Here is a 27,481-nt window from a genome sequence, read left to right as displayed (position 1 = left end):
TTGAAAAAAAAACCCACAGAACAACTGGTAAGAGTATTAATCTGTGCCCTTTAAGCAAACAACAGAATAGGGGTAGGCTGATAAAATTTACTTGCCATTAGTGCCATCTGTGTACGCACGTGTGGGTGGTGTATGTATATGTCAGGGGACAGGTGGGAATGTGTGAACACAGGTAACATACTTCCATCTTTTCCTCAGTTGACAGTCTGCTACTCCAAGTGTGAAAGGACAGAAATGAGTGTGGGAAGTGAGTTCCTAAACATTCTATTAATAAAAATATATATAATAAAATATATTAATACAATATATTAATTATATTTAAATAGACATTAGGAATTCCTGTGTTAAAAAAGATAGGTCACTGTAATTGGACAACGCCCAACTTTGGCTCTTTTGTGTGTTTTTGATTTTTTTGAAGTTTTATGTCTCTTCGTTGTATCTTTTAAAATATATACCAATGAAAAGGATTAGAGTTTGTTTCCAGACTCTATAAAGCATATATATATATTTTTTGTGGTACGCGGGCCTCTCACTACTGTGGCCTCTCCCGTTGCGGAGCACAGGCTCCGGACGCGCAGGCTCAACGGCCATGGCTCCGGGACCAGCCGGTCCGCGGCACGTGGGATCCTCCCGGACCGGGGCACGAACCCGCGTCCCCTGCATCGGCAGGCGGACCCTCAACCACTGCGCCACCAGGGAAGCCCTAAAGCATACTTTTATACTCATTTCTAACCCCTCACCAAAGAAGCTACCTTGTCACAGGTTTCCCCTTTGCTGTACAGAACAGAGGTGTTAATGAGGTCGAGTAGACATATACCAGCATCTTAAAAGTAACTTGAATAGGTCTGCTTTTGGGCAGGATGTAGTAGGTCACAGCAAACCAACACTTTTACTGCAACCACCAAAAAAAGGGCAAATAAACTACAAAAAAAAAGCACATATTTTAAAAGACATCAGAAAGTAAGGAAATGGCATAAACAAAAATTCCAGAAAGAGGACAATCACTTCCTGAAATAAGCTGGCAGCTGTTGGCCATCATTTTCTTTAAGGTCTGAGCATTGATCTTGGCTGAGCCAGAGAGCTTCTACTGGGGGAAAGAGATCCTAGCAAATCTTTCAGCTTTCTTCTGGGGCTAGAGGAATCAAAGGGAAACATGGAGGGTCTCAGAGATAGATGATAACAGTGGAACATTTGAAATGCAAGTAGAGAACCTGAGTTGTGCCCAAAGACGTTTTGACATGGTTGAGATCTCAAGAATCAGGATTGGGACATCGGGATCCAGCTGACACAGATTCTATACAGAAATGAAGGGTGGAGCAGATTTGAGACGGCCGATTCCTCCTACTTCATCACCTCCTATGACTCCAGCAGCCGATTATGATGCCCATCCACCTCTGCACCAGCACCAATTCCGGTGTCAAAAGTTCAAGCAAACGGGAACCAGCAGAAGGGCACCGGGTTCAGCAGTGATGGTGCTGTGTAGTGAACCAGAGCGAAGCTCCTTCCTGGAGACTGAAGGAACCTCAGATGGAAGCACAGGGTGAGCTCATCTACAGATTTACCATTGGGTGCCTAGAAGTTCCATGGTTCACGAGGAAAATGTGTGCCAGTTGTCAATTTGACTCCATCCCCGATGACATTAAGACCTGATTTCTGTGCTAGGCCTTCAACACTCTGAGTTAAATAGATATGACTCTTCTTCTTACTCAGTAAACATGAGTTGAGGACATTTGCCTTGAGAGAGCCAGAATCCTTAATTTTTGCATGAAGTGCGTTACAGAATAACAGAGCAGCTCTGCGCTGAAACTGTGCAAAGGTGAGAGAAAAGCAGCGCTGCAGCTAGTGAGTCACATATGGAATCTTTTCTTGATGGATTCAGTCACGATTTTTAAATTTGTTTTTAAACCCCACTGTTCTTGGCATTATTCTAATATGCACTGTTCTAAGAAGCTGCGAAGGGAAGGTCAAATTCTAGTTTCTTGCTGTACATCATTTGTCATCATAAAAGAACAGCTTAAAACTGAGTCAGCAGGATCTGTTAATTTCAGTGAAATTGAAGAATTAAACTCCATGTCATGAAAATGGAGTTTTAGGAAATATTTTATCCCCTTTGTCCTCATCTTGATGTATAATCAGCTGCATTTAAGTTTGGGGTTTATTTATTGAAACAAAGCAGATATAAGGCACATGATTTAATCTATAAACAATTTCAGTTTGGCCTATTTGTCATTCAAGGTGTGTGCTCAATTTAGAATGGCTTCTGCTCACTCAACTCTCTCTCACGTGCTCAGTGATTAAATATTTAGATTTACAGCAAGCTCTTGACACCACCATAAAAAAGGCCACATTTAAAAGAGCTGCAAAGTGCCATAAAGACCTCAGAAAATCAAATATAATCTTGAGAAACACTGCCATTATACGGGAAGACAGTATAGTGGATATTTTTATTTTGTTTTGTTGTGCTGATTATGTATACTGAGTTCTCATAAATGAAAAGAAGTCATATGTTCTAAAAAAATATCTGTCAAAGTAGACTAGGTTTATATGCATCACATTGTTTTCTTTAACAACGGGTTCAATTTGAATTTTGATATAAAGAATTAATAGAAAATTGGGGCCATTTGGGGAGTTAGTCCATGGCAAGTTTTTCTAGTTACAAGGAAGCATTTAATTTATACACTTTTATTCTAATAAAAGATGCTAGTAGAGGAAAATAAAATACCAAACATCAGTAAATGTGATATTAGCAAATATAATTTCTATCATTCACATATAAAACAGATGGTATGTAAGAATTAATATATTTGAACATCAGCCCACTTAGAAATATTATCTAGATTTATTAATTTTTACAGTGCTTTCTTCACATGGGTCAGCTGCAAAGTCTAAATAGTTGCTATACATTAAAACTATAATGTTAGCTGCAGATAATTTTTAGAATCAACTCAATCTTTTACACCAGTTTAGGTTCCCCTGTTACTTGCTTTCATAAAATCCTGTTTAGCTCCTTCATTTTACTTGTTAAATTATAATAATTGACTAATTAATTGTGTAATTTTTGTTGTAGCGCCTTTCCTGTTACGTTCTGGACTCCTTGAGAGCTGAGACTATGTTTCTTGTTCACTATGCTAAACTTAATATTTAGTCCAGCACTTAAAACATAGATCTGTTCAAAAAAGATGTTCTTAATGGATAAAGGACTGAATGACTGGCACCAGTGCTGGGCAAACTATGGCTCAACTCCAGCCCACTGCCTGCTTTTCACCGCCTGCAAGTTAAGAAGGTTTTTTCCATTTTAAAATAAATCTACTTTTCAAATGGTTATATAAGTGCCTAAACAGTAACCTCAGTTTTGCCTGTTGGCTCATAAACTCTACAATATTTACTATCCGGCCCTATGAGAAGAAAGTTTTCTGACCCTGATCTGGACCAGCGCCGTTCACTAGAACTGTTGTGATGATGGGAATGCTCCATAGGATAGCCACGGACCACATGTGGCTGGTGAGCACATGAAATTTGTCTGGTGTGAGCACGGAACTGAATTTTTAATTTTATTTCATTTCATTTTAACTGATTTAAATAATCCCACGTGGCTAGCAGCTAGTGTGTTAGATGGCAGCAGACTTAGAGATACAAAAGAATAAACCTCATGTGAATACAGCAAATAATTACTCAGAGATCAAGTATATCTGCAGAAAAATATAAAAATATGCACTAATCTAGCAGTTTAGTTAGTCTTTCTGGCAAAAAAAACCCATAGAATATAAAGATAAACTAAACTATCTACCGCTAGTGCATTAAAACAACCAATGTTATGACAATACTTTTAAAAAGCACAAAGGTAAATATTAATTCATTTAATTTGATAGTTACACAGAAGCTCATTTAAAATAAGTGGTGGGTCTTCATCCTATGAACTGTAGTTGAGAAAAAAGCTCTTCTAGATAAGGAAGATAATGTTAATGTTCTATGAACAAATAAATGAAGAATATTGCTTTAATGAAGATTTTCAAGTTTTTCTTTGCTTTCTTGAAGGACACACCACTTATCTGCAAAGAAATTCTTGAAATACATAGAATTGTATTAAAGTAAAACGTTCTGTAGAACAGTAGGAAGACATTAGAGCCCATAAACAAGTAAAATCAACGATATATAATCTGATGGTATCCTCAAATAGCATTAAAGTAGGTATTAAGGTGGATTGAGGGCTTCCCTAGTGGCACAATGGTTAAGAATCTGCCTGCCAATGCAGCGGACACAGGTTCGATCCCTGGTCTGGGAAGATCCCACATGCCGCAGAGCAACTAAGACCATGCGCCACAACTACTGAGCCTGTGCTCCAGAGCTCGTTAGCCACAACTACTGAGCCCATGTGCTGCAACCACTGAAGTCCATGTACCTAGAGCCTGTGCTCCACAACCAGAGAAGCCACCGCAATGAGAAGCACGTGCACTGCAATGAAGAGTAGCCCCCGCCTGCTGCAACTAGAGAAAGCCTGCCCGCAGCAATGAAGACCCAACACAGCCAAAAGTAAAATAAATAAACTTATTAAAAAAATGGATTGAGAAGTAAAGATTCAAATTGCAACGTGAAGTTTACAACACCCACATTAATAAATGATTTCAAGTCTTTAAGTTGAGAAGCTCTTAAAAGGAAATCTGAATTTTGTGCTATTTAGCATTGAAATTGTTTGCTGCTGTTATTTATAACACTTGAAGTTAAAATAAAAATTGGAGTAATCTCCTTTTCTTGCTTATGCTGTTTCTGACATGTCTATGTATGAAATAATATCTCCCTGAGTAAAACTACTTTGGCTGCCCTCTTATTTCAAATGATTTTATCATTAGGGAAAATCTGAAATCACAGTGGACAAATAATCCCTTAATGCTTTTCCTGGCTAGCAAGTAATTTGTCAAAACAATCCAATTTCCAAATGGCATACAAAACCAATAAGATACTGAGCCAATACATCTGTTCCTCTCTGTATTTAGAGTATGGACAAGTGCCTTTCATTTTGGGTGGAAAATCCTGATTTTGGATTCTTTAACATGACAATTTAGCTCTAGTAACAAAATATCATTTATCATTTCTCTTTGATAAAACTTTAGAATTTTTTAAAAGTCGGGTTTTATTGAGATACAAGTCACATACAATAATATTCACCCTTTTAAAGTGCAGTTCAATAAATTTTGACACACACGCAAGTTGTGTGTTCACCACCCAAATTAACATATGGGATATTTTCATCACCCCAGAAAGTTCCCTTATGCCCCTTTGTAGGCAATTCTTCCCTTCACCCACAGCCCAGTGGCAACCAGTGACTGATCTGTTTTCTGTTTCTACAGTTTTGACTTTTCTAGAATGTTGTACAAATGACATATAAATACAGCATGTACAGCAGGTGTCTAACTTATTTTGCTTAGCCACTTACTGTAATGCTTTTGAAATTCATCCATGTTGTTGCTGGTACCAGCAGTTCACTGCTAGCTGTTGCTGAGAAGTATTCCATTGTATGAATGTACCACAATATTTTTATCTATTCTGCTGTTGATGGATTTTTGACTACTATGGATAAAGCAACAATTAACATTTGCTGTATGGACCTCTGTTTTCATTTCTCCTAGGAAAACATCTATGGAATTGTTGGGTCATATGGTATGTTTAACTTTATAAAAATCTGTTCTCCGAAAATTTGTTCTCCAAAATAACCGTATCATTTGCATCTCCATCAGCAATCTTTAAAGCTCGGGTTGTTCTACATTGTCTCCAACAGTTAGTATTATCAATCCTTTTAATTTTAGCCATTCTAATGGGTGTGTAGTGATTATCTCCTTTTAATTCATCTTTTCCTGTTGATTAATCATGTTGAATAGTTTTACATGTGTTCATTGCTGTTTGCAAATCTTCTTTGGTGAAATATTTGTGCAAATCTTTTCCCTCTCTTTTTGCTGAGTTTTTGTTTTAATATTTACATACTCTGCCGATAAGCTCTTTATCAGGAACGTGCTTTGCAAATATTTCTTACCAATCTGTATCCTGCTTTTCATTTTCTTAAGTGTCTTTTCAAGAGCAGACATTTTAAATTTGATGAAGACCAATTTGTCAGATTTTTTGCTTATGGTTTGTTTTTTTGTGTCCTAAGGAACCGTTCCTTAACTAAAGTATTTTCTCCTACATTCTATTCTAGGTTTTTAGTTTTCTCTTACATTTAGATCTAAAATCCATTTCAAGTAACCTTTTGTATGTGATACGTGGTAAGGGTTGAGATTTTTTTTTTTCATTTTGATACCTAATTATTTGTTAGCACCACTTGTTGAAATGAGTGTTTTCCCCCTTGAATAGCTTTGACACCTCTGTTGAAAATCAACCACCTATGTATATGTGGGCCTATTTCTTAACTCATTAGTTTGTTCCATTCACCTATTTAACTGTCTTTAAACAAATATCACACTCTTGATTACTATAATTTTATAGTAAGCCTTACAAAATTTTACATTTTAAATATATAAAGGAATACTGATATCCTTCATAAACCTAAGTACTCCTGAAATAGTTGTTTATCATATAGTGTAGGTGGAGGCTTACACTGATTTGGGGAGATATCATTCCTCTAAATATGGAAGAATTGCTATTCATAGTTGTTATTTTAGGTGGTCTGTTTTCCTGTGTTCTACAGGTAGAGGGTATACTGAACCCAGGGAATCCACAGATAGAATTCAGGGCATCCATGATCGTGGATCTTGGAGACAACCTATTTCTTTATTTTCACTAACCTCTGATTGAAAGTCAGTGTTTCCTTCTATTATAAACGTGGACAAAAAACCTCAGTATGACTGGCAGTACCTGAAGCTCTTGCCAATAGAAGGTGCAGATATTTTCATGTCACATTACAGCTATGGCCGATATCTTCAAATATTGCTCACATCTATTGTTACTTCAAAATCATAGTAGTTTTTATTATTTATTTTAAAATATTTATTTATTTGTTTGTTTTTGGCTGTGTTGGGTCTTAGTTGCGGCACATGGGATCATTCATTACAGCACGCAGGCTCTTCATTCTGGCGTGCGGGCTTCTCTCTAGTTGTGGTGACTGAGTGGGCTCCAGAGCATGTGGGCTCTGTAGTTACAGCACGTGGGCTCTGTAGTTACGGCACGTAGGCTCTCTAGTTGTGGCATGTGGGCTTAGTTGCCCTGTGGCACGTGGAATCTTAGTTCCCTGACCAGGGATCGAACCCACGTCCCCTGCATTGGAAGGCAGATTCTTAACCACTGGACAACCGGGGAAGTCCCCATAGTAGTTTTTAGAACTGCTACTTGATCTTGTTATTTAATGAGTAATAAACACACATATTACTAACTTATCATTTTTAAAAGCTCTGTTGTTAACTATCTCTATATGATTTGCTTCCTTTGTCAAATGATGTATTTTACTATATGTTAAAAAACATTGCTTGAGAAGGGGCCCAAGGGGTCTCTGGCACAGAAATGGTTTAGCTCTGCCCTCTGTATTCCCATTTCATAGACTTACTGCTTAGGCTGTCGTCCAGCCTGAGAGGTCCATTCAGAGCGTCTTTTATGCTTCAGTTTAGAACACTGCAATATTACAAGCTTTGGGTTATTTCATCTTATACCATATACAATTATGATATATAACATATTTTGTATTATAAAGGTTCAATAAACCTTAATTAAACATGTGAGACTGAACAATGCTCCATGTCAGAATCTGGAGATTCAGTGGTGTTTCTCACGGTACCTGCCTTTGAGTCATTTCGGCCCAGAATTGCAGGCAGATAAGGAAGTAGGCCTGGTAACGTACTGTTCATGTGCTCTCCACATGGCAGCCACCTAGATGATGTTCTTACTCCTCGCCTGGGTGGCGGTGGAAGTGTGGGCAGAATATCAGCCACTGCTTCTCACAGGAATTGACACATATGAGGAAACCTAGAGAACAAGAAAGCATTAACCAGAATGGGAAGAGACTCACACAGAGGAAACCTGTGCAAGCATGAAACTTACCTCTGCCTGCAGCCTTGGGGCAGAGGAATGGCCAACGGGGGAAATATGCATGGCCTGCCTTCCAACTCCCCCGGATGTGTCCGGAAGACAATCCTTCTCAGCATGCAGAAGTCAAGCGGCTTCCCACTCTTGATGAGAATATTCAGCTTGCATTTACTATTTTATCCCGGCAGGCGAAAGTTCTTTCTCTCAGGCTCCCTCTTCCCCCCACATAAGTTACTAGGTGCAAAGCCCTTGGCTGACGCAGCCCTTCCGGAAGGGCCCCTCCCCACTTCTTGTGCCTTCCTCAGCGCCTCTTCCACCCAAGAGCTCTCTCAGTGTGCATCCTTGGCTTCAGTCGGTTCCTTCCCTCCTGGACTAGTGAGTGGTACCTGAGAGCATGCTTAGATACCATGGTACAAATGGGAGGGACACCTGTGGACAGACTCACCATCCCAGTTTCTCCTTCAACACTTCAGCCCACGGGACCCAGTCTAGAGGGGTAGAGGTCTTCTCCCACCTGGATTAATTATGAAGAGACATTCCCTCAAGCCTTTCTTCAGCTGGCCAGCAGCAGGGGCTGCTCAGCTAGTGAGGGACCAACTGACTCTCCAGCACTGTTGGCAGCTGGGACAGAGCCTTTCCTGCCTGTGTCTGCTGGGGCACTGGGACCATTCCTTTGTGATGGGCTCCATTTTTCACTTTGTTTACCAGGGTCTAAATCGAGCAAATTCCACCCACGCATCTTGGTAAGATAGGGGTGTAGATGAAAAATCTTTATATTTTTGAGGGTTTCTGTTTACTTGAGGAAATTCCTTCATCTTGCTCAGTTATCCTTATGGGAAACAGGCTGCCTATCTTTGAGGGGTTCCTGCTTCCAGATGCTGAAGTGATATTATACTTTCTGAGGAAGAGGAAGGTGCTCTTTCTTGCTCTCTGTAGGAGAGGGTTTTTTTTTGTTGTTTCTTTTCTTTTTGAAGGACATTTTAAATTATGACCATAAAATTTCATGGCTTCACTTACTGGGCATTATTCGATTCTCTCAGAGGATAGGCTAGTTTCCTTCCCCCTGGAGGATCAGTGTATTCATTTCCTTCCTTTCCTCGCCAGCATGCTCTGAACGCTTTCACTGCTAGGCACAGGGCAAACAGTAAAAATGATAGATTTCCTGCCCTTCTAGGTCAAAGAGAGGAATACAAACATTTTAAAATTAAGCGCGATAAATGTCACAGTCATCTGTGCAGAGTACCACTGGGGCATAATAAAAGAAGAGTATTTAAATGTGGGGGCAGGCTCATAAATACTGAAGGAGAACACAGGAAAGTGTTGGCAGGAAGAGAAAGGGATGCTAGCCTTCCTGGAAGAAGGATCGGTGAGAGCAAAGTCCAGATGGAGGCAACACTTGAGATGCCGTGGGAGTTGCAGCAAGTCTGGATCATTTGAAACTGGGGTTAGATGGAGTGCAGAGAAAGACTATACGAATGAACTAGGCAAGGGAAGCATCATGGAAGATTTGGACGCCCTGTTTAAGAGTTTGGATTTTCCTGTCAGAAAACTGGAAAGCCATAGAAGAGTTATAAGCAGGGGTAGGAGACTCATGCCAAGGAAACCAAAGGGCAGTTATGAGGCTCTGAACTTAGTAGCAGTGGGACTGGAGAGGAGAGGTAGTGAGGAGAAAGGTAGGAGGTTGAATGAACATGACTTAATGTTCCAATGGATTGGAAGGAGGGTTTAGTGGTTATAACCTATAAACTATATATATATATATATATATATATAAACTATAACCACTAGGGTGGTTATAGTTTTCAGCTGAAAGTTTACTTCACTGAAAAGGAGTATTAGAGGAAGAGTAGGTTTGACCGGAAGTTTAATTTTAGACATGTTGATTTTGAAGTGCTGGTGGAATGCCCATGGGAGTGGCAGTGTCCATCAGGCAGATGAATAAACAGGTCTAGAGCTCAGGAGAGAGAGGTAGCCTAGAGAGATAGCCTAGAAATTCAGATCTGAGCATCATCAGATACAGGTCCTTTTGGAAGCCGGGACCATGTCCCACGGAAAGTGTGTAGAATGAAAAAGGCCCAAGGACAGAGCCTTCAATGGAAAAGACTAAGAGTTTAAAGCACAAATAGAGAAAAGGCTTCAAAGAAGGCAGAGAGAGAACAGATAGTGGAAGGAGAACAGTCTAGGAGCAGTGGCTCTTTTGGCTTCTGGGAAGCAACTCTTGGGGGTCAGACGTTCTCTCCATCTCCCTGAATCTTATGGCCTTCCTGTTTCTGTGTATTGGTTTTATCTCTTCTCTCTAATGACCTCTTTCTCTGCTCATTCAGTTTCTGACCCTCATAACTTTGGCTTCACATGGTCAAACACTGCCCCTAGAATCTCTTTATATACCATGACTTTTCAACTTCCACCCCATACTTTTGTCTATTTCAAACTCCTGAGAAAGGGAGAATCTGATAGGTCTAACCTTTCTTCAGGTCACATCAAGGATCTAGGTCGCCTTGACCAGGTGTGTACTCATGCTCCCATCACCTGCGGTCCTGAGAGTCTTGGGTATAAAACATGGCTGTCTGTGTTCACCCCTTTGACAGGAGATATGGGCAAAGAGAAAAAAAATGTGGTTACTTAGGCTGAATGACATCTGTAGTTTTAGAAAGTTTACGGAAGGGGTTCCCCAACAATGGCAGACACGGTAGTATAGTCAAGAAAGGATCCTGTGGATCTGGTGATGTGGTTGCCAGTTGCTGGGATTGGGGGAGGGATCTGGTTGCTGTGAGTTGGCAGTGAATGAGGGAAGGAACTGGAGACATAGAGCTGTGGCTTCCCCTTAATCAGGATCTTTACCTCAAACTTTATAATATAAAGGAAGGGCGGTGATGTTGATACAGGACAGAGTCTAGTGGTGGTTGTCCTTTCCTTCTCAAACATATGATTATTATTTAGTTATTTGCCCTTGTTCTGTACTAGAGCAGTAGGTTTGGACCTATGAACACAAACAACAGAACTAGCCTTAGAAAAAGGAGAAGGGATCCCTTTGAATAAGACCGTGGGAGGGAGGGAAGGAGAAGTGATGTGGGTAAATTGTAGGAAAGGTAAGAGGTTGGCAAAGGGCACTGAAGTCCACTCCGCAAAGTCTTCCCCCCTTCACTCCCTTCACTCCTTCACTTCTCTCCTCCCTAAGAGTTAACTGATAATTGAATGATCCTGCAGATTCTTAGATAACCTAAAAAGATCCCATAGAGAATCCAAAGTAGGGTAACTGTCCTGGTCCTTTAAGACTGAGCAGGTTCTGCTGTTGAGGGCAGCACACCAAGGAAAGCCAGGCTGCTAGTAGGCTTGCTTTATGGTATAGCTTTCTTTGGAATGATCTGTAATGCTGATCTATTAGCAGGGGTTTCTGTCAGCCCTACCAGCATTCTGGGCAGCCCACTCAGTCTGCATTCTGCCCCTCAACCTAGCGATGGCCATGGTGTCATGGGCTACTTATAAAATATCATAGAACTTATTGACTCTCATTATGTAAATTCTCTCATTGACTCTCATTATATAAACTCTCTCATTATGTAAATAAAGGAACTGAGACCTGAAGAGGTGAAGTGACTTGCCCAGGGTCACATACTTGGTGGCAAAACCAGGAAGAGAACATAGGCTTCCCAACTCAAGGCTCAATGTTATTATTATTATTGTTTCAGTGTGATCATTTTCCCACTAACTGCTTAATATCCTGCCAATATCCATTATGTGCTCAATGAGAGTCCTGGTTTTTCCTGAGAAGGTGATATTTCAGATGGGTTGTGAAACGTGAGCAGAGCTCACCAGGCAACAAGTTAAGGCAAAGGGTTTGACTTGGGCTGGTGTGCAACATCTACTGCCTGGGATGAGGTAATTATCACGCACAGAGACAGAAAGTGACCATCGGAAGCCTCTCATGGCCTCTGTTTGAAATACCAAAAGCTTGGACTACATGCCTTCACCTGGCCATCCTTCCTGAGTGGACAAAACACATGCACCACCCATCATCTTGTCCGCTCATGCTCTTACATGTAACCTACTGTGTTCTTCCCCCTTCTCACTCATTCCCCCATTGTTGTGGTCCTTTCCACCGAGGGCTTCTGGAAATCCTTATTTAGAGAAAACCAACGACCCTATACTATCACCTTATTCACCAAACACCTACGACCCTGAAGCTTGGTTAACTCTCAAGGAACCACTTGCCAATCTCTCCAGTGCCGGATGCTTATTTTCTCACATCACATGGACCGTGAGGAGAGGCTGGGAGGCTGAGTGGAGGAGAGAGGGGTTAGCCTTCCCCCTGGTCCCCACTCCCCGTCTCATCGTAAATTCTCCACTGTTGAATAAAAGAAGCTGGATGTTAGCTGGCTATAGCAGTTGCCATCATTTGTCTTCTAAGAAATTCCCAAGAAGATTTAGCATTTGTCTGTTGTCAACTAATGTTATTTTCCTAATCTCTCTGAATGACATTTTTTTAATACTCTTCTCTTTCTAGATATTCTTCCTCAGTAACCCCTTGAATGGTCATGATTTAAACAACCATTAATAGATCTTCAGCTCAAAGTTTCCTATGGATTCCAGGTTGCATATTAGATATCTTCAACATGTGGGTATTATCAGACACAGCATATCCAAAATTGAACAATAAGCAAACCCTTAGACCTTTGTTCCTTCTTAGACTTTCTTCCTCAGTAAATGGCTGTGCTACTTAGCTAGTCACCCAGGCTAGAAACTTGAGGGGAGGTGAAGGGTGAGTATCCCAGACTTCATTCTGTCTCACCTACAATATAGGATCAGTAACCAAGTCATGATAATTTTACCTCCTTGATTTAACTTTTTTCTTTTCCATTTCTACTTCCGCTGCCCTAATCAAGGCATTATCTCTTTTCATTTAGGTTTTTGAAATGGGGTCCTAACTGCTGCCCTAGCCTTCAGCTTGATTCTACTCCAATCCATCCTGTAGGCTATATAGTCAGAGCGATTTTTCTAAACTAGAACTATAATCACATCACTCTCTTCCTAAACTCCCTCAATGAACCTTTTATGCCTTGAGAGGCAATGTATCTCTTTGGCATGTCATTCACGGCTTCCAGGCCTAGGACCCTGTCAAGCTGTCTGGTCTTATCTCCATACTCACCATTCACATTAAACAACTTTCAAGCCCCTAATGGAGTCATGCTCTCTCATGTTTTTGCAATAATTGTTGCTTGTCCTTATTGAGACGTTACTATATACAAGGATCTCTATTACTTGATCTCTTTCTGCTCATAACTGCACGTGGTTACTGTTTTTCCCCCGGTTGACAGATGGAAAAACTGAAGCACAAATAAGTTAACTAACCTAACTAAGGTCACACAGCTAGTGAGGGACACAACTGGGATTTGAACTCAGTCTCTCTCTAGAACCCATTCTTTTAACCACTATTTACAGCACTATCACTCTGTCCCTCCTCCTGGAAGACCCTTCTTTCTTCCTTCACTTAGCTTACCTCATACTTATCCCACGGCCATTTATTCTGGCTTCTGCTTCCATCAAAATTCTGAAAAATCTTTCACAAAAAATGTCGATGATGGACTTCAGTGGGAATTTCCCCGTTCTCTTCTTACTGGATCTTTCAAATGCTTCCAACCATTGGTTACTCCATAGGCCTTGAGATATCTTCTTCCTTGATTCACATGATGATCTGCTCCTGGTCCTTCTGCTTTATCTCTGGATGTGCTTTCGCAGCCGCGTTTGTTGTTCACGCTTCTCTACAGAAACTTCATATTGGAGTTTTAGTTTCTCCATTCTTTTCTCCTTATGCTTTTTGCACTGAGTGATCTCATCCATGTTCTAGCTTCAATTTCCATCTATACGTTGATAACTTCTACATTTGTATCCATGCTTTCCCTTTGTTCTACAGACCCTTTTAGACCCGTGTTTCTTTAATATTCCTTGAATTTCTCAAAAGTATCCTGCACTCAACATATCTGAAATGGAATTTTTAGTTTTCTCCCCAATATTGCTCTTCAGTGTGCTTTAGCACCACCTTCCACCTAGAGAAACAATCTAGAAACTTTTATAGCCCATCAACCAAAGGGCACTAAGAACAAAACTGTAGTCTGAACTAGATTTATTTTGCTGACCACAGCCGGGGGGCATGCACTGCAGGAGAATGGGGGGTTGTCTCAGTAAGAGAGAGTTTTTAGGAACTTCTTATAGGATTTGGGCTTGTAATGCATGGTTGTAGGAAGGATTTAAAAACATGAGGTCCAGTTTTGAATTGGAGGTTGTCAAAAAGCTAGGGAAATTCAATAACTGGTCTTACTTATTCTTTTTTTAACATAGAAGGCAGGAGGATTAAAGTGGGTTAAGAGTAGTCACTGCTATGAAGTTGGAATTACATGTTAGCCAGAAGAGAGATGTTGAGAATGGGCTTGTCTGTCTTGTTCCAGACATGTCACTGAGTGGCCTTCTCTGAATAATGTCTATAATTGTCATTTACTTTGAGTTTTAGTACCTCCCAGTTTTAGTTAGATGATTTTGGAAAAAGTGATTTTAACTCTCAGCTTTAATTTTCCAATATAAAAAAATAAAGCAAATATCTATTACTATTTGGAGCAGAAAATTCAAGAACACTTTACCTATGATTTTAGTTGTACACATATTTCCCTTCATTTTAATAATGAAACTCTTTTTAGGTGTCTCAGAAAAAAACAAATATTTTTCCTGCCATTTGCAAAAACAGTTCCATCTGACTGGTAGATTATGAGACCTGTCCTTTAGGGGCAGGACAACCAAGAAATCATCAATTACTTGAAGTTTATAGGATTATGCATCCACCAATATCTTGACTGTCTCAAGAGGAAACCAAATCATTAAGACCAACACAGAAGACCCTCAAATAATCAAGAAGTAAGACAGCATCTGTAGTGGCTAAGCAGTTAGACTCTGAAGCCAGATGCCTGAATGTGGATCTTGACTTTACCATTCCCATGCCTCCTCCAACTCGGAGCAAGTTGCTGGACCTTTCTGTATTTCAATTTTCCCTTCAGTAAAGCAGCAGAAATAATACAGTCCCTTCCTCTTAGGATTGCTATAAAGATTATAAAGTAAGTTAATAAATACAAAGTGCTTAGAACAGCACCTAGCATAGAATAGGCACTCAATAAATATTTAGTTGGCATTATTATCATAATCCATCATGTCATTTGGAGTTTAAAAAACCTTTTAAAATTTGAGTAGTTGCCAAGGACACTCTGTATAATGGTACGTAGGTATATAAGAGAAATATAAAGTTGGAGTAACCTCTAAAATTTTAAAAACAGATCTGGCTACTCAAGGAGACTCCTTCAGAGAGCTCTCAGATGCCAACACACTTGAGAACAGTGAATCTGGAATTATGTTAACATACTGGAAGCTTCCACGGAGGCTGCAATGGTGAAAGAGCAATTTGAATAGTAGACTTCCAAAACTGTCAAAGAAATTGATGATGTATCCCTACGTGCCAGAAAGGGGCTTATGCGACACCTTTGGACTGCATATAAGAGGAACTACTTGGGGGGTTTCATGAAATCTGTAACTGAAGTGGCTCCTTCTTCTCTTCCTGTCAAGCTGGCCATTTTGACATCTATTAACTAATACATGGAAGTGGGGTAAAATTTGTTTTGATTATGACATCTGTTTAAATTGGCCTTCTGTGGCTGCTCATAATTTCAGTTAAACTATGTGCTTTTAGCATTTACTAGACTGGAGGTGGATTCTTTGGGGAAGACAAAAACAGAGGTTACAAGAAAGATTAAATTGTAGGTTATTATTATTTTTTTAATAATCAAATGGGGCACATAGAAAAGTTCTTTGTATTTATTCTTTTCTTTTTTTTTTTTTTTTTTTGCGGTACACGGGCCTCTCACTGTTGTGGCCTCTCCCATTGTGAAGCACAGGCTCCGGACGCACAGGCTCAGCGACCATGGCTCACGGGCCCAGCCGCTCCGCGCATGTGGGATCTTCCCGGACCGGGGCACGAACCTGTGTCCCCTGCATCGGCAGGCGGACTCTCAACCACTGCGCCACCAGGGAAGCCCTGTATTTATTCTTATATTTGGTGAATGGTCATTTGTGCAGTTTTGGAGGGTATCTTTGAATTTAATTTATTGGCACACTTATGTAGACCTCAGTTATCTGAACTGATTTCTGTCTAGTCATTAGTAGATTGCTTGCCTATGTTTCCTTATATTTTATGTACAAATATCTAGGCAGGAGCCTATTCAGGGTTTGCAGTTCATTGTTATTGAAGCTGTCTGTGGATTCTATGTTTAACCATCAATGATTTCCCAAGCTGGCAGCTTTTATGAAAAGAACTAAATCCAAATTTGGCCCTGGATTGAAAAAAGCAGAGTTCCTAAATAGTTAATGTGTATGATACACTTAATAGTATTATCAACCTTTAACTAGCAATTATCCTTATGGGAATGTAGTCGTACAGTGTAAATGATTGAAGAAGAGAATGTCATATGCTCAAATGTATTCACAACAGTCTTAGGCACAATAGCAAGAGGCTGGAAGGTCCAACAATAAAATAATGGGTAAATAGAGTATATGTCATTAGGATGGACTCTTAAGTCATTAAAAATGATCACGATGAAGGCAGTATAGAATTATGGGGAAATGTTTCTTACATAATATTAAGTAAAAGAGGCAGAATATAAATGGTATGTTGATTGTTAAGGCAGATATAAACAATAAATGCATTTGGACCGACTGAAAATAACTACTTGGTGGTGGGAATGTGAGTAATTTAACTATACTTTCTTCATTTTTTTTTTTAAACCAAAAGAGAGAAAGTAAAGAATTTTAAATAGCATGATCATACTATTCGAGAGCCAAATTCCTCATTTATTTTTCATGGATTTGTAAAAATGACAGCTTGTATGTTAACTCAATTTGAGGTTTAGCCCAGGAACCCGATTTGTTTGCCTCAATAGATTCACTGTATCTTGATTTTTAAAATAAATTCTATGAAAATTCCAATGCCAACTGGTCTGCTATCTTTATTAATATGAAAAGATCGCATGGGTGAAAGATACCATAATCAGAGATAAACAGAAAAAGCACGGAATAAAATGTGGAGCATCTACCAAAAGATATGAAGGCCTTTTGAAGAGTTGTTCCTAATTCATATATATGTTAGAGTTTTATGGTAAATATACAGATAATACAGAACATTTTCACATTCTTAAATTTTACTTACAAACTAAATCTTTTACATTATATTAAAAAGACATAGCCTTAGTCAGTTGTGAGAAATGGCTGCAAAAAACCCCACAATTCAATCCCCAAATTTATTAACAAGTCCTGTTGCAGTAATGCCTGTTAAAAAATGTCAGCTGAAGGCAGAAGGAATTTGTGAAATTCTGGTCTCCTTTGTATTTATTCTTCGGCAGTGACTGAAGAGAGGGAGGTCTAATATTCTTAGGTACAGACCTCTCGAGCATGAGGCAAGATGTGGTCCATTTAGGGCAGGGCTGTGAGTGAGCACCCTTGGGATTTGCATGCTCCCTAACCTGGGAATGCAGCAGATACTAAGGGGCCTGGCAGGGTCTTCTGTGTTCTTGGGCATAAAACTCTCTCAGAGGAGCCTTAAAGAGGCTGTCTTCTCAAATGTTAAGCACTTGGGGGTCTCTTAAAATACCTATTCTGACTGAGTAGGTTTGGGGTAGGGACTGAGATTCTGCATTTTTAACAAGTTCTCAGGTGATGCTGATGCTGTTGGTCTGCAGAGTGCAATTTTGCGTAATACAACTCTAAGCTCAGCTTACTTGAGGAAGAAAAGGTGATGCAGGGAATCTCCTGCTTAATCTTTGCTTCCCATATTATTTCTACGACTGGAAGCTAATCTTTGGACAAGGAAGCATGCCACTGGCGTGGACTTCAATGTAAAAAGAAGTGTTATTACATACTGGAATAATTTCTTACAATTTTAGCTTATCACTCTGGTGTCCAGAAAGATCAGTACTGGTAACTAAGAAATATACTCTATAACTCATATGTTGAAGTTTTAAGCATTGCTATATGCCCACCAGCTTTTTGGAATGTTATTGTCCTAACATTATGCTGTGTGGTCATCTATTTAGTTCGCTGTTTTTAAAATTTTCTTTGGAATTTTCAAATTTCATTTACAGGCCTCTTTATAAAACCCCCTCTCTGATTCTTCTGGGGTGGCCCTTGTATATATGATATATAAAATGTCAAAGTAGTTGGTATTTAATAATTGGCAATTATCTTTAGGTTTATTTTTAGTAATTATCTTAAGATTTATTTTAAATTTTTATTTATTTTTTATTTTATTTATTTATTTATTTTGGCTGTGTTGGGTCTTCATTGCTGCGCGTGGGCTTTGTCTAGTTGCAGCGAGCGGGGGCTACTCTTTGTTGCAGTGTGCGGGCTTCTCATTGCGGTGGCTTCTCTTTGTTGCAGAGCACGGGCTCTAGGCACATGGGCTTCAGTAGTTGTGGCTCGCGGGCTCTAGAGCGCAGGCTCAGTAGTCGTGGCGCACGGGCTTAGTTGCTCCACAGCATGTGGGATCTTCCCGGACCAGGGCTCGAACCTGAGTCCCCTGCATTGGCAGGTGGATTCTTAACCACTGCGCCACCAGGGAAGTCCCAAGATTTATTTTAAAATTAAAATTAATATCATGGGCAGGAAGCTTCTTGGTTTTCACTGATCTTCCCAAGTAAGTTAAAACTAAGCACTATCTGGCATATATATATACAATGGCATATATATACAATGGAATATTACTCAGTCATAAAAAGGAACGAAATTGAGTTATTTGTAATGAGGTGGATGGACCTAGAGTCTGTCATACAGAGTAAAGTAAATCAGAAAGAGAAAAACAAATACCAGATGCTAACACACATATATGGAATCTAAAAAAACGGTACTGATGAACCTAGCGTCAGGGCAGGAATACATACACAGGCATAGAGAATGGACCCGAGGACACGGGGTGGGGAAGGGGAAGCTGGGACGAAGTGAGAGAGTAGCATTGACATGTATACACTACCAAATGTAAAATGGATAGCTAGTGGGAAGCTGCTACATAGCACAGGGAGATCAGCTCGGTGCTTTGTGACCACCTAGAGGGGTGGGATAGGGAGGGTGGGAGGGAGACGCAAGAGGGAGGGGATATGGGGATATATGTATACATATAGCTGATTCACTTTGTTGTACAGCAGAAACTAACACAACATTGTAAAGCAATTATACTCCAATAAAGATATAAAAACAAAACAAAACAAACTAACCACTATCATTGGTGTTCAATTCTTTCAAAAGTGGCCTCGGGCTGCCACTTTTAACTTTAAATTGCAAAGTTCTGATTTTAACTTAGCATATACTTACAAGACAATAAAAGCCAAGTATGAATCTATTATCCAAAGTAGTAAAAACAAAACACATTATTTGGAATGTCAATGGGATTCTTATCATTGAATCCTTTTTTCTTAAGCCTATGACAGTGAGCTGAAAGATCTCTTAAATGTGTTTCCTGTAACACATTTTTATAGAAAATACATTTACATGGTTATTTGTTTAGTTTTGAATATAGTACTATACACCTTAATTCTTTGGCCCACCAAAGTCTGGAGATCACAGGGTTAGACAAAAGGAAAGAACAAAAAGGAAGTCTGTAAGCAGACACTGGGCACTGAAATCATTATGCTTTCAAGATAATAATTAAACCCTAGAGTGAATGAAAAATGGGTGAACTGTTCTCAAGTATTACTGCTTGCCCCTTGGGTGTATATTACTGTTTTGATACTAACAATCTATATCCCTAATACACACTATTGAATTAATTTGTTGTTCTGAGAATTGAGGTTAAGTGTGAAAACACCAGTTTATAGATGTTCAATAAAGTTTTGTTGGACTTTATATGTCTTACTTGATCAGAAACACATATACTCTGTTTCTGGAAAAGTCAGAGAGATTTCGTCTTCTGTTTCCTAGATGGCATTTCTATTTTGGCCCTGACAAACAGCTATCCTACCCTTCTTATGCATTTGCATCTTGTAGACAGTTTAGAATCTAAAAATCAAGACATAAATTAAATGTGTATTTGATGTAACTCCACCAGGCTACTATGACCTTCAGAAGCTCTGTAACACTGCTTTATTTATTAACTAAAAAAAGCTCCAAGAGATATAAAGTTTTAATTTTCATAATAATAGAACAGTAAGGAGATATTGGTTGAATTTACTATTGTTTCATTAATCTTAAAGGTAGGAGGTATGCTATTAACAGCAGCAATTTTAATGAAATCCTTTCTTCTCTAAGCATCTGCAACCAATTTATTAGAATGAAAACACATTACCAAGAATCTCATTAACAAAAGCGTATATTAAAACTGCGCTAGAGGGCTTCCCTGGTGGCGCAGTGGTTGAGAGTCCACCTGCCGATGCAGGGGTCACGGGTTCGTGCCACGGTCCGGGAAGATCCCACATGCCGCAGAGCGGCTAGGCCCGTGAGCCATGGCCGCTGAGCCTGCGCGTCCAGAGCCTGTGCTCCGCAATGGGAGAGACCACAACAGTGAGAGGCCCGCGTACCGCAAAACAAAAAAAAAAAAAACAAAAAAAAAACTGCGCTAAAGATCTAAAATATGAAGCATACTTTTAAAAATTCAGATCTGTTTATTTTCAAGAGAAACGGACAGTATTTGCTATTAATTAGAGAAGTTATCCAAGAAAATCATTTACCTTGCAAAAGCTTTCAGTTCTTACACTGTAAATGCCGATCCTCAAAACTACTAAATATCACTCTTCAGTACAGTAAAACCTGCTGTGAAGGGATGACTTCCCAAACATAGTATAAGCTGGTGACATGAATGTAAATGTGGAGCCTTTAAAGGCATTGTTTACATACATAAAAAGATGGTCAACATCCTATACATTAAAAGTGAACCCTCTCCTTTGCCTTCAATTTTATTTTTAGTTCCTTTCCTTTTGGATTAAAGTGGAAATAGAGCACTAACATTTTTTCTTTATGATTAAAAAATCTGTCCCTTATGCCTTTATTCACAGAGCTTTACCTGCACAGTTATATTGTCTACTAAAATTGGAAATAGTCTGAAGTCACCAGAGCACCAGAGATGTCTGTTGTCATAATCAAATGGATCTGGAATTGTTTTATCTTTCCTTGAAACACATTATTTGAGTATAGTTTACTCGATGGAAAACCACCATCAACTAATTTTCTTAAAAGAGTTGTGGCAGTATTAGAAGAGTGGATTCTTTCCTGAGAGGGCAGCTAACTCTGAATACATGTGCATTTAGTTCAACATGATTAACTGATGCACACCAAACCCCATGTTGACTAAATGGAAAGCAACGTGTTGAATTTCAGGTTGGAATTTCCATACTGCCTCTATTTTTCTAAAATCCAACATGTTCAATCATAACTGTCTGAGTACAAATTAAAGGCTTTTCCTCCCATGAATTTTAAATACACGCTACTCTGTTCTGTGCTGAAATGTGTTAACTCTCTTATTCTGGATTGTTCATTGGAAAATTCTGATAAAAACAGTACAGTTAAAAAAAAAAGGTCTTTCATTGAAAAAACATCTGCAAACTTAATGAGGAAATCCACTGAGATAAATACATCAACTAATAAATTCCCATACATGTAGCCAGTAGTATCACTGGCCAAGTACAAATCATCTGGGAAGGTTTGGAGACTTTCAGTTCCTTTGGTCACACGTTAACCAGAGCACATAACAGATTATTTCTTAAACAGTCCTCTCCTCCACGAAAACAAGCCATTCTACTGACCACATTTAGAAATAACCCAAAGGAAACTATAATTAAGGGGAAGAATGGGACAGAAGTCAACAATCTAGGACATAGTTCATGGTAAAGCATTGTGTGTTTATGTAGACACTTTCTTCTTCTCCTCCCAAATGTCATTATCTAACGCTTAACTCTTCCATATGCCTCTCATATGTGTCTCAATGACTAGATTATGAACTCCTGAAGATTAGGAACTATCAACAGCTTTTAAATCTTTCTCCCCAACCTTAAGTGTTATAGTCGCATAGTTGCGAACTAACAAGATAGTAGGTAACTGAATTACATTTAACATCCACAAAGTACTTTTATTGAGATGTAGGAAATTAATAGAGGATTAATTACAGATTCAATATAACAGTTATATGATTATTTATGTTTTATTTTTCTTCTTTCGGCAATTTTAGCATATTGCATTTCTTTGAGAAAAATTTCCTTTTTACACAAATGTTCAAATTTATCAGTATAAAGCTGTTCATAATATTCTTATTACCGTTCTAATTTTTGTAGGATCTATAGTGATGTTCCCTTTTATATTCCTTAGTTATTTAACTGTTTTATTTTTTTTTAAATGATTACTCTTTCAGAGTTGTGTCAATTTCATTAGTTATCTAAGAACCAACTTTTAGAGGTGTTAATTATCTCTCTGTGTGTTTTCCTTCCACTAACTACTAATCTTTTGATTTTCGGTCTTTTTCTTTGCTATTACGTGTTCACAGCTAATATTTCCTTATATCATGGTTTAGCTCATCTTACAAGTTTTGATGTCTAATTTGTAATGAAAATTACAATGATCTGTAATGAAAAATTATAATTCAATTCAATTATTTTCATTATTATTCAAAATATTTTCTGATTTCCACTTTCTTCTTTGACTCGAAAGGTATTTAGATGTATAATTCTTAAATTTAAAGCATATGGGACCTTATCAAAATACCAATGGCATTTTTCACAGAACTTGGACAAATAATTCTAAAATTTGTATGAAAACACAAAAGTCCCTGAAAAGCCAAAACAGTCTCGAGAAAGAACAACAAAGCTGGGGGTATCATGCTCCCTGATTCCAAATACTACAAGACTACAGTAATCAAAACAGTATGGTGCTGGCACAAAAACAGACACACAGATCAGTGGAACAGAATAGACAGTCCAGAAATGAACCCACACTTTTATGGGTAATTAATCTCCAACAAAGGAGGCAAGAATATACAATGAGGAAAAGGCAGTCTCTTCAACAAACAGTGTTGGGAAAACTGGACAGTTATATGCAAAAGAATCAAAGGGGACTACTCTCTCAAACCATGCACAAAAATAAATTCAAAATGGATTAAAGACTTAAATGTAAAACCTGAAACCATAACACTTCTAGAAGAAAACATAGGAAGCAAGCTCTTTGACACTGATCTTAGCAATAATTCATGGATATGTCTCCTTGGGCAAAGGAAACAAAAAAAAAAAGCAAAAATAGACAAATGGGACTACATCAAATGGAAAGGCTTTTGCACAGCAAAGGAAACTAACAACAAAATGAAAAGGTTACCTACTGAATGGGAGAAGATATATGCAAATGATACATCTAATAAGGGGTTAATATCCAAAATATACAAAGAACTCATACAACTCAACATCAAAAAAACCCCCAACAACCCAATCAAAAACGAGCAGAGGATCTGAATAGACATTTTTCCAAAGAAGGCATACAGATGGTCAAAAGGCACATGAAAAGATGCTCAACATCACCAATGAGCAAGGAAATGCAAATCAAAACCATAATGAGATATCACCTCACACCTGTCAGAAATGGCTATCAACAAAAAGAACACAACAAATGCTGGAGAGGGTGTGGAGGAATGGGAACCCTCGTGCACTGTTGGTGGGGATGTAAATTGGCACAGCCACTATGGAGAACAGATGGACATTCCTTAAAAAACTAAAAATAGAACTTCATATGATACAGCAATTCTACTCTTGGGTATTTATCTGAAGAAAACAAAAACACTAATTTGAAAAGATAAATGCACCCCTGTGTTCACTGCAGCATTATTTACAATAGCCAAGATATGCAAGATGTGGAAGCAACCTAAGTGCTCCTCAGTAGATGAATGAGATGAATGGAAAGATGTGACACACACACACAATGGAATATTACTCAGCCATAAAAAAATAACACAATTTTCCCATTTGCAACAACATGGATAGACTTGGCGGATATTATGTTAAGTGAAGTAAGTCAGACAGAGAAAGACAAATACTGAATGATTTCACTTATATGTGGAATCTAAAAAGCAAAACAAATGAATAAGCATAACTAGACAGAAACAGACTCATAGATACAGACAACAAACAGGTGGTTGCCAGAGGGGAGTGGGTCAGGGACAAGGAGGGAGAGAAATAGGTGAGGGAGATTAAGAGGTACAAAATTCCAGCTGCAAAACAAAAGAGTCATGGGTATGAAATGTACAGTGTGGTTGGCAAGGGTGGGGGGGTGGGGAAGGGATGAACTGGGAGTTTGGGGTTAGCAGATGCAAACTATTATATATAGAATGGATAAACAACAAGGTCCTACTGTATAGCACAGGGAACTATATTCAATATCATGTGATAAACCATGATGGAAGAGAATATATTGATAAAAAAAGAAATATATATATATATATGACTGAATCGCTTTGCTGTATAGCAGAAATTAACACAACATTGTACATCAACTATACTTCAATTAAAAAAATAACTGTGCATTATCTTGTATGGTGACAGATAATAACTGGAGCCATCATGGTGATCATCTTGAAATGTACAGAAATATCAAATCACTATGTTGTGTAACAGGAACTAACATAGTGTTAACTGTAGGTAAATTATACTTTAAAAACAAATAAAAACAAACAAACTCATGGAAAAAGAGATCAGGTTTGTGGTTACAAGAGGAGGGGGATGGGGTGAGGGGGAATTGGATGAAGGCAGTCAAAAGGTACAAACTCCCAGTTATAAGATAAATAAGTAACAGGGAACATAGTGCACAACGTAAATATAATTAACATTGCTATATGTTATATATGAAAGTTTTTAAGAGAGTAAATCTTGAAAGTTCTTATCATGAGGAAAGTGTTTTTTTCTTTCTTTAATTTTGTATCTACATGAGGTGATGGATGTTCACTAAACTTATTGTGATAAACATTTCATGATGTATGTAAGTCAAATCATTACGCTGTATACCTTAAACTTAAACAGTACTGTATGTCAGTTATATCTCAATGAAACTGGAAGGAAAAAAATAGAGCATATGGAAATTTCATATATTTATTTATATATGTACTATTCATATACATATATGTGTATACACACACACACATATATATGGAATGGAATACTACTCAACCGTCAAAAAGAATGACATTTTGCCATTTGCAACAAAATGGATAGACTTGGTGGGTATTATGCTTAGTGAAATAAGTCAGACAGAGAAAGACATATACTATATGTTATCACTTATATGTAGAATCTAAAAATGAAACAAACTAGTGAATATTTGTTCACTAGTTTATATTTTGTTTAGAATAACAAAAAAGAAACAGACTCACAGATATAGAAAACAAGCTAATGGTTGTGACTGGGGAGAGGGAAGGAAGGAGGAGCAGGATAGGGGTAGGGGATTAAGAGGTACAAACTACTATGTATAAAATAGATAAGCTACAAGGATATACAGCACAAGAAATATAGACAATATTTTATAAAAACTATAAATGGAGTATAACCTCTAAAAATTGTGAATCACTATGTTGTACACTTGAAACTTATATAATATGTAAACCAACTATATCTCAATTAAAAAAAACAAACAAACATGTATTAAAAAAACGCAGTCAATTTAGCTCATAGCCATCCAGGAAAAAAAGAAACCTCATGCCTCATGACAAAGACTTTGGAATAACTATGCATGTTAAAGAGGGTAATAATAATAATTATTATTATGCACAGTAGCTAGAAACGCCAATTAAAGAACAATCAACAGATACATGTAGTGTGGGAGGTCTTTTGCATAAGTCTCAGCATTTATACCTATAGATACAGAGCAATCACTGTTACAAATTAATCTAAAAATGAATATTAATCTTAAAATGACAGATTATGTCAGCAAGCAAAATTGCTGTGAAACATACTACTGAGCATAAAGTAATGTTCTTCATCCAGTAATCAAATCCACTTTTAAATGTGGACAATTCCTCAAATTTTGAATGGGGACACTAAAAATCCATTTGTAAGTTGTCTGATTAGAATCTAGAACACATTTTTTTCCCTACAAAATCAATGTCATAACTTATAAATAAGTTTCCATTTCTCTCCCTCTAGGACATTTAAAAAACACAACTATTGCTTTTATGTTATGCATTATGTGCCAGGAATTAAGTACTTTACATGGAGAACCGCAACCATCTGCATCAATGTGACAGAGCTATATGGGGTGTAAGAACTGAGACCACCTGTTTCAACATGATTTATTTGTTTTTTGCAAGAAAACTTTCCCCAGGAAAGATAAGACTGTAAACCAATAAATAACTTCATTGTTTGTTTCAGGAAATTCCCATATATTAATTTATCTCAGACAAACAATCTGCTTTCCTTGGCAGAGAGTTCACTTATCAAGCAACAGTTTACTTATCAAGACTCGGTTCAAGACCCTCACCTTGCTATAGATACTAACCATAAAACTTACGTCATGAAATTTCCCCAATCCCAGTCTGTTCTCCACCTTAAAAAAGCTGCCTTAAGCTCCTTGAGCCCAGACTTCCAAATCTTATAAATATCCTTTCCTGACTTCCTCCTTCAGAGACAGTCAAGACTGTCAAGGGGAAGTCCTCTATTGCTGAAGAGAATTCTAATAAATTTAGTTTTGCTTGATTAACAGGGTGGCTGGAGATATTTTGGGGGAGTTGAATAACATATATTTAGTCCGTTAATCCTCTTAATAACCTTATGAGTAAATTCTATTCTTACATTATTTTTTACAGATGAGAAAACTGAGGCACACCGAATAGTTAAGTGACTCAGGCAAGGACACAAAACAACTTAAGTCACATGAATCTCAACTACGGTACTAATATTACTGAGTCCTTCTTCCCCCTAAGTCTATTGATTTGAAGATACTCTAAAGAATCCTATGCCCTGATCCTCTCAGCCCTGTTCAGTAATTATAGTTCTAATTACTGTAATTAGTAATTTTATTGTCTTCTTCACTGAACTCTGAGGACAGGGACATGTCTTGTTTGCCTCCATACTGCCAGTGCCTACCTAGCATAATCTCTGACACATGGTAGGCATTCAATAAATGTTTATAAAATAAATATTAAATAAAACCCTACTTTACAAATGAGGCTCTGAGATATTAAGAGTCTTGCTTTAACTCACCCAGAAGGTAATTGTCAGAATTGGTGCTCCTGCTAATGCACCACTCTTTCATTCAACTTGTAAACGAGTTCTCAAAGAGCGGTTTTTATGAGATGAGTCTACAAACAGTGCAACAGGGATTCACGTGTATAAAGTCCTACCAAAATATTGTATTTCTTTGCTTTCTGCTGAAATGTTATCATCTCAGTGTGACTGTACAGATCATCTCATGTTGATTAGATGCTGGAATCTCACATTTGTCT

The 27,481-nt window shown here is 38.2% G+C and overlaps 1 protein-coding gene across 8 annotated transcripts in view; it reads right to left on the bottom strand.

The window, feature by feature from the left end:
- The window catches only part of METTL25 (methyltransferase like 25), a 132,151-nt gene that overhangs the window by 3,872 nt on the left and 100,798 nt on the right, over positions 1-27,481 (bottom strand). For 2 of the 8 annotated variants that reach the window (XM_067697469.1, XM_067697473.1), the window contains one exon: positions 1-7,944. The exons of 1 other annotated variant lie outside the window; for it this stretch is intronic. The gene's annotated coding sequence lies outside the window, so the exon portion shown is untranslated. 5 more of the 8 variants (XR_010932511.1, XR_010932513.1, XR_010932510.1 and 2 more) reach the window with 5 other exon arrangements.

Source organism: Pseudorca crassidens, chromosome 11 (genome assembly GCF_039906515.1).
Source record: "Pseudorca crassidens isolate mPseCra1 chromosome 11, mPseCra1.hap1, whole genome shotgun sequence".
Taxonomy (NCBI): Eukaryota; Metazoa; Chordata; class Mammalia; order Artiodactyla; family Delphinidae; genus Pseudorca; species Pseudorca crassidens.
The sequence above is the reverse complement of the archived record's forward strand: the minus strand, read 5'-3'. Positions and strand labels throughout refer to the sequence as shown.